General features: G+C 37.3%; 1 long non-coding RNA gene across 1 annotated transcript; it reads left to right on the top strand.

The window, feature by feature from the left end:
* Positions 1-253: 253 nt before the first annotated feature.
* On the top strand, positions 254-1,833 carry LOC124166010. Its single transcript, XR_006866378.1, has 3 exons — positions 254-663; positions 737-818; positions 1,794-1,833. It is a non-coding gene; the product is annotated as an uncharacterized LOC124166010 (long non-coding RNA).
* The last annotated feature ends 7,505 nt before the right edge of the window (positions 1,834-9,338 follow it).

Below are 9,338 nucleotides of genomic sequence, written 5' to 3'. Positions count from 1 at the left end.
CTGTCTTGCTACTCTCTCTCTCCATCGAGTATTTCTCAAGTACGGGGCAAGGCCACGTTGAGTTACGGCGCTTTTAATTGTTGGAAACTAGCTACTGCTCACCTTCAAGTTTTAAACACAATCGCTGCGCCAAGATTTTGTGAACAAGTGTAAAGTATCAATATAAAAACACGAAAAAAATCTTTAACCGTGACAAAAACTAAGATAATAGTGCATATAGTTTAAACGAATTGACACCCAAAATATTCCGAAACAGTCGATTGTAAACTGACTCCTTATTCAGTTGAATGCTCGAGTTATTCATTTATTCAATTACATTTCGAAGACTATACTCACACTCAAAAAAAGGATTGGATGAGACATCCAGTTTTAATTGGATAAGTGAAAGTTGGATGCAGTATCCACTGTAACAGACACGGCAACCAACGCGATTAGGTGGTATATCTAATTAAATTGGACAATTATAACTTGGTTGTAGTGTCCAAGTGTTGGTCCCCACACCAATCTCGAACATATCCCTCATCCAATAGTTGGATCCCACAGCCAACTCGATGGATAAGGCGACTATTATCGCTTCTGCGTCAGTCATCACTATAGCGACGGACTCCCAAACAGTTCTTATAATAAACAACTCGTAAGTGAGCATGTTTGGCGTGCTTTGTGGTAAGTAATTAGCTTTTAAGTTTGCTCTCGCAAGTCATTCAATGCCAATTTTAATACTTTTTTTATATCTTAGAGCACTTTAATACGAGAAGATGACCGAGCTAAGGATTTTCTTGATGCTTTGGGCCTGAACCTTCTCGAGGAAAAATTTACCGGTAAGCTTGCCTATTGTGTATCGTTATAATGCATAACTCTTATTTTATTTCACCGTTCAAGATTTTATCTTGTGGGTTGATATTATCCTTAGGTTGGATATTGTATTTTTCAATCCATACGTTTTCTCGAAAGTACTTCCGGTGAATTTTGATGACTACCATATTAATTATACATTTCGTTACTAATAAAACGAATGCATTTTAACTTAATACATGTGTACCACAGTATCATTAGTTCTGAATGAAATGTATGTATTCTCATATAATCCATTGATGAAAAGTTTCAAGTACTTTTCCATTAGATTTCAATTTCAATTGGATTGGATTGCAATTTCATGCACACCGCATAACCTGAGTTCCACTGTACAAGTAAAAATACAGACACTGATGCACTAATTATGCGAAGGACTCTACCCTAAAATTATATAATATAAAAGTGTAAGATCAGACACTAGCTTCTTCCAAAAACCTCCTTATTCATTTCATATCACAATTACTTTTTCTCCTCTCCTTCCTTCCAGCTCCTATTTAATTGGCTTCCCTCTCAACAATTCCCTCTCTCTTTTCAAAAACTCATTGGCAACAATCCAAACATAAACATCAAATAAATAATTGAAATCAAAACATAAACATAATACCAAACGTTACAATGCGTATGAACTGTAATATAGAGCTATGTATCACGAAATTTAGAACTCAAATCGAGGATATACAGACCTATATACTATCGTATCCATATTGCAAGGTGTAACAAACCACAGAATTTTTAAAATCATTTTTCTCCTGATCTAGCTATTCTTGATGCTTACATGTCAAGAAGTTACGGCTGATTTATGTACTGTATAAATAGCATTAGTTATGAGTAGGAAGTAGCTTCCTTTTCATTTAAAACGTTGGTAACTAATTGCAAAAGAGTATAACCAATAATCATAAAGGCTAGTTTAATTATGTAAATATTTTATATATTTATTTCAGTTCCTTAGTGGAAGATTGTGAGGTGTTGATGGACACTGTGAACTTATAGGAAAATTCTCCGTGAGTTTGTGTCAGCTTGCCTTGAGGTGCCTTGGGTGAAAAGGAAGTTCACTCGTTACCGAAGTGGAAAATGTCTTGCATTTGGTTTCGACGATTTCAGCCTTCCTGAATTTGGAAAAGTGGACAGAATAATTTCCAACGAAAATGATTGAGTGTTTCGTCTACAAAGCTCTGTACACCTTGGATTTCGACAAATGTTTTATGTTTACGAAGTTCTTGAAACCAGCATAGTAAACTCCATCAATGTTGAAAACTTAATATCTTTTCAGCCTGTAATTTATGTGAGAATGCCGGACTATAGCAGCAAAATTGTATGCAGCCTTCAGATATTGTGTAACAAAATTTTTCACCTGCAAGTTTGTTTCTCTTTAAAAAGTTGCTTCATTTTTTATTAAATACGTTTTATAAAAGACCACTGCTTTCTTACATCATTTAACCTATTTGCATTATTTATGGCATTCAATTCCACATGATAGTGATCCGAGGTGAGTAAGTCTTCAAGGTAACAAGTTGCAGTGAAAATTATGAACCCCGAAATTTTCTGTAAATAAACATTTTATTTAAATAAATGCATTTTCTGACTCTAATGTTCGTAGGAAGTGTCGGAAATAGTGCCACGAAAGGATATTATAATGTTACTTTCAAATGGTGTCACTATTAATAATAATATCCGTTGAAATATTACCCATTCATTGAACGCTACGGCAACAATTTCGCAAGGTTGCGGCATCCAATATAGATGGACGTAAGACCCAACGACGCTGACTGTGGTATCCAACGAGTTGGTTGTCACAGCCATTTCTCACCCAGCCATTTAAAATGGCTCCCTCATCCAACCTCAGAGTAAGGATGGGGGAGAGTGCGCTTTGGCTACTGCGCATGTAGTCAAGATCCCGCATATACAGCATATACATCCCACACTTCCCACAATTCTTCCCACAAGGGATTCCCGCACTACTTCCCACGATCACGTGGTAACCATGTTGACTACAAGAATCTGCTACTGCGCAGCCTGAAAGCGCCCTCTACCCCAATCCTTACTCTGAGCATCCAACTAACTGGAAGGGGCCATAGTAACCATTTAAATTGGATGTGGGATCCAACTATTGGATACAACAGCCAATTTTTTCTTTCAGTGCATTCATAATCATTTAAGGTAGGGTTTCCCAAGTGGAGGGCGCCCCCTACAGGGAACGGGAGGAAGTTAAGACATTTCAGGGGAATTGGTAGCGCGATAGCGGTTAAAAATATCTCTGAGTAAATAAAATCCATACTCTTCTTTAACTAATTTGATGTGGTAGTTTTTTAACATTAACCTTAATATAAAAAAAACTAAACAATTCACTCGCCAAATATGACTTAAACAATATGGACAGGTCATCCTTGTGGATCAAATATTTTAAAATGTACCCTACAGTATTACAGGCAGTTTCTCGACTATATTTTTCTCTTTTGAGTGCGTAGTTTTGTGAAAAGGCATTTTCAACCCTTTTAAAAATAGGCTAAACACCGCAATAAACTTGATATTGCCACTCACTCACGCTGTGTCCATACTGAAACACAATCAAGAACAGGTTAACTAGGACAGAAAGTGCTATCCCACCCATCTCACTAGAGTAGCTCTTCTTGCCGATGTTTTTCTTTTGTCGGTATTTCTTTACATTGAAACATACAATATTTTGTGATGGTAAAAATACATGTTTTGTTTTCAATGTAGTATTAATCTTTTCACATGCACACAAACTTTACCGCGAAGAGGCTCTAGGAAGGTTTTCGAATTGAATGGGATGGGATGTAGTAATAGTTTTGAGAACCTTTGTGCTAGTGAAAGCTGTAATTCATCAATTGATTTTTTGTAAGCATATATATTTAGTAAAAATAGTTTTCAAAGTATTATTTTCCCTAGAATTCTCAGATTTGAAATAAATATTCTGTCAAGCACGATCCAATCAATAGATGATAATAGATGAGAGTCCATTCTAAGCTTATTAAGGGGTGTCCAATTTCCATGTCTATTTTAAATCTATTTAGAAATAATGTATTCATTCCAATATTACAACAAACTTAGGAATATCGAGTATAATACAGAGGGATAAATATGAATACATACTATTTCATTGTATTCCTGAAAGTGAACACCTCACCTCAAGATGTATAGAATCATCCCTGAAACGGGCAACGTATTTTATTGGCTCAGGAGTAAACAGCATGCAGGCACACACAGAGACGAGGCAACTGAACCCATAATGCACGCACAAAGACAATGTTTTCTCCCAAGTTTAGAGAGTTGCGACACGAGAAAATATTGATTCTCGCCCTCCGCTTCCTCTTTCGAAGTTACGTTCCGACACCTCATAAAAAATAACCCTCGTAAACCCCTCGATAATGATGCTCTTTCATCTCCTTCCCAAGCCCTAACGATACCCGACGAAAACTTTAAAGCAAGGCCAAAGATCGCGCGAAAGGTTTCGGCAAAAAACAAAGCAAGCGAAATGAGAGCAAAGGATGGTGGGGAGAATAGATGGAGACGGAAGAATGGGGTGGAGAGCAGCGTTGAATTAACCAAGGGACTATCTAGATTACAATCATTTTCGTACCTTCTCCATAAAGTACATCTACTTAATACCCTGCGAGTCATCTCTAGGGTGTTTGGCAGGGGGTGACCAATCACCAACATGCAAGAGGATGTATGATATTAGGTTTTCCCGGGGTATCACGTGCAGAAAAGTTTCTCGGGTTTTCCTCCGGTTGATGTCGTCCAAGTCATCCGACCTTTCGATCCGCGACTAATAAAATATCCCTCAGAACGCCGTAAAACTCGCCATTTTGAACCATTTATCTTAAAATTCCACAATTTACTAATCTCGCACCTACCGCTTATCATGGTGGGTATCCCATACCCCCTCACACCCCGGTATTAGTTGCACCTAAACCCTCCCCCCAGCCTTTATTCCTGGCAGCGCCCCTGTCCATCCATGGTCAGGTGTAACCTGATTGGTTCACGCTTATTGTGCTTTTCCCGCCATTTTTGTTGTATATAATAGCTTCATTATTGGATTGCAGAAATAAGACGCGTTCATAAAATACCCAAAATACACGAGTCACAAGCTGTGAGAATTCAAAACTCCCTTTCACGTAACCCGCTAACAAAGACACTATGGGATTACCCTGTACAATTTAAACGCTTCAAAAGCTACATTCTTCCAAAAGAAATTTTAATTCGCTAATACCGAATTCTTTCCTATGTCTTTCCTTTCAAAATCATCCATACGCCAAGAATAGGCAGTTTTCGACTCATCAGATACCCTGGTGCTAAATATTAAAAAATACTCATAAAACTAAAAAAACAGCGTATAAATCGAAGTATTCTGTGAAGAGTACAACATTAGGACCTCATTCATCTAATACTCATCAGATTTTTAAGCAATATTCTTTAATTAATTGTTTATTTCTTTAATTATAATTCTTATCCATATCCAAGGTACCATTGCATGCGGAATAGCCTTTCTGTCATATGCTGCAAGAAGTGTAGCATATGGTCAGAAAAATATCCTGATCTCGATGTTCATCTTTAGAATGGGTCTAATGTTGCCGAAAGGGAAAGGTGGAATATGTCGTGCCGAGCGCAATCAAAACATAAACACCAAACCCGATTTCAATACAGATATTTTCAAGAGAACCTTCAAATTATATTCGCTAGCGTTCAGCAATATCTGTTTAGTTGGTGGCTTAGTTGACATAGCAACGTCAAAAATACACTCGAGTGAAAATAATCGAACGAAACGAGTGATATCTGCCTCGGAATGTGAGCCAAATGGGTCTAAACAAAGTGAACAGATTTCACTTAAAATGCTAAATAACAACGCTTTATGGGCTAAAAAAGCGTGAAGTACATAATTTTTCCGATTTTCACCGTTTTGACGATACGCAGTTAGTCGAGATACATTTCCCGGGGAACAAATGCTGTGACAAAATGGTCCGATCAAACAATGGCAGAAATTAATCCCGAACAATGCCAGATAAAAATTGAATGGAATAAATGAATTTAAATTGAGAAAAAGAAAGAATAGATTCAAATGCGCCCCAGGATCACATTTTATGACATAATTATTCCATATCGCCTTCGGACTTGTTGAAATATTAAAAAAACAATCACAAAAGCCATCAACGAGATGACAGCACGCCGTCACAATGCGATACTGATCTGCGAAAACAAATTTCCTCTTTTGCAGGGGCTTTCGAAATTGCCAGTACAGATCTGAAGTGAAACGACGGTCAAAGCGTACGTAAATAAAATAAATCTTCATAGAAAATACTGTGGTATTAGTATTCAATGTAAAATAAGCATAATGGGGACAACCGTTAGGATATTTCGTCATTCGATATGATTATTACGTCATTTTTTTATTAAAAATTTTATCATCTCATTTATTTAGCCCGCATTTTAAGTGTTAATAGTAGAAATAAAGTTCTATGCATCGATTTTTATCTCATTTTTGAGCAGAAAATATCTTTAAATTTCCAAACTTACATATTATATATTCAATTCTTCATTTATATATTTAAAGTCTGTAATTTCTCCTGCAATTACGATATGATAGCAATGTTAGTTTTAATAATATAATTGGCGGTTTGACACTACATCAAATTGTCCGCCCAAAACTCCGGGATATTTGTGATGAAAGATAAATTAAGGGGGCAAGTAGTATCACGTTGATTATACGTTCCCGTTAACTTAGTTGGCAGAAAATGGATCAATTCAACAATCAAACATAATGAACCTAAATAGCTTGGACATCTCTTGACACTAAATGTGTTTGACAGGACCATTTTACCCAAGAACTGAAGTGGTCAATTAAGCCACGCTGAAATAATCCACATCTGAATTAAATGCAAATTTCCATTAAAAAATACTTCAAAGAGGTTCACTGCGTCTTGGTCGACCGGTCGATTTTCGAATACATTTCAGGCTAGATAAGGGAAAAACACCAATTGTAACTCAGTGTTGCAATGCGTGGTGAGACAGAAAGATTTCTATTCATGTTCTGGGTTTTTTCTACCAATCTGCTGATGTACTCCCGTCTAACTATCTGATGGTCGTCATGTCTAAATATGGATGTTTGAAATATATTTCTTATTCAATCTTAAATCGTTATTTTGGATTAAAATCGCTAAAGAAATTTAAATCGTGATTTCAGGTATATCGAGCCGACACATGCGAGTCATGACAGCCACCGGCGACGACGACGCAATGCCTCACGGGAAGGAAGGAAAGGGCTTTAATTAGCCCTTATGAGAGGAACTGTCAGGGAGCAGTGTTCACATGTCAGTGGACGGGATTTCATCTGGACCACCCACCCAATAATCCATCTCCTCCGTTTCAGGAGGAATGTCAGATCACCGGCTGGAAGTATTGAGTCGTCCGCCTTTTCCTTCCTCGAGAAGGGATACAAAAAAATAAATGAAAAGAGAAAGATCTGCCCCGTACGGAACACCCCCGATTAGCTGGATATTAAGGTCAGCGAGGTCAACAAGGAAACCTTCATTACTAATCTCGCCCTCCACGTTTTCTTCAGAAAAAAGGGAGGAAATAGCAATAAGCTTATAAAACTAACCTTGATAAAAACAGAGAAATAATAAAATTCCTTCGAAGGAGCACGGGGAAAATGTATGATTACAGTTAGAGTAGTACAATATTTATCTAATTCCGCCCAGAAAACTTTCTATTTGCGATTGCGACTTTCTATGATGTTTATGCATGTTGCTCATATGTCCATCTTTAGTAATCCAGTGATATATTTTGGACATACATTGTACATACAATTCGTCTCTTCAGAATGACCTGTATCCAGTGGGTGTTCACGCAGTCAGAATGTAATATTTTTCAATTTCTACGAGCGATCTAGATAAAATGGATGTATCTTCAGGACAAGCATATTTTAGGATGAAGGAACGTTAAAATAATCTATACGATGCCATTTTCTGCTCACTTTTTATAATGCTTACATGTAACTAACAGACATTAAGCGTCCATATCGAATTGACACCCATCAGATTACGTCAGTGGGCTTATTTCGAACGACTAAAAAAAAAAAATAATAATTAGTGGATTAAGCTATCGCGATCTTCAAAAACATATTTTTGTCAATTCGACGGGGAACAGTTTTTCTTGAAGAGCCTCAAATGCTCAGAATGATAGGAAATAGCCGGATTGCCTCGCAGGCGGCGGGGTGAAGTCCAAGCCGGCCAAAGAAGAGGTCGCGGTTTCGAGTCCCGGCTGGGTAGGTTGCCCAAGTTGTATCGTAGCCGTATGCGTGCGTTTGATGGTTAATTTAAAAACCCCAACGTAAAATGCCAACGGTGCTGTTTTTGGTGGTACAGGAATAAATTAAATTAAATATACCAACGGTAGGTGGAAATCGAACATGGGGTGGCAGGCCCTACTTGGGATAACACCGGAATGAATACCCTCTCCGGTCCAGATAATGATTTTTTGCTCATGTTACGAGTTTAGAGTGCATCCGACCTACATCTCGTATCATTTCATGAAGCAATAAAATTAAACAAAGCACTATAAATTTAAAACATTTAATTTATTCCTAGGGAAAAAACGAACCACATGATTGAAGCGTATATTATGCTAATATTGACAGCATTTTAGAGGGTTTTTCGGTTCTTCCCTGGAAAATATAGGGGGATCATTTCAACACAATCAATCTGAAGTAACGTATCAGTTTTGAGTGGATCCGACATCTAGAATTATTTCATGAACCACAAAAATTTTACCACGCATCAAACGCTTGCATAATTAACATAAAAATACACTTTAAACATAAAATTTTATCCAACGGAAAGAAGACCCACACGGCTGAAGCGTTGAAAACTCGTCGAGGAGTTATGAAAACAGCAGCTTTGTCAACAAAAGACGTCAAAAATATATGATTCCTAAAGCTGGAAGAATTTAAAAAAGAACGAAAGTAATTGTATAGGTGGTTAAAGAGCTCAAAATGGCTCCTCGGCGGTCACTCCGATGAATGACCTTGGATGCCTTTTCTCTCACCTTCACCATTTCCAAGAATGTCAAAAGTAAATGGATGGAATGAGGGGATAACGGATTTTACCCTGGGGAGAGACATTATGAGAAAGGAATAAAAAGTAAATATTGCGGCCAATATCGGAAGTTTCCTGGAAATTGGTATGAAAAGGTCAGCACCTCAACACTCAAGGATAACAACATTTGAGATTGGCGGAAGGAAGGACAACAGATCAACAAGAATGTGTATTGTAAAACATTTATATATTTCTCATACAGAAACATACAAAACATCCAGCATATGATGAGTTTTTTTTTTACTTTTATCCATGCATTCTCAGCTGCAATATAAGATGCTTCTTATCCTAGGAAGCCCTCTTAGCGCGCGCTATTCTAGTCACGATTTCTTTCTTGTTTCATCCATCGTTCATAATTCGGGTGCCTACCTAATA

This window comes from Ischnura elegans, chromosome 9, assembly GCF_921293095.1.
Source record: "Ischnura elegans chromosome 9, ioIscEleg1.1, whole genome shotgun sequence".
NCBI lineage: Eukaryota > Metazoa > Arthropoda > Insecta > Odonata > Coenagrionidae > Ischnura > Ischnura elegans.
Note: the sequence above shows the minus strand (reverse complement) of the source record. Positions and strands in the feature narration are given on the sequence as shown.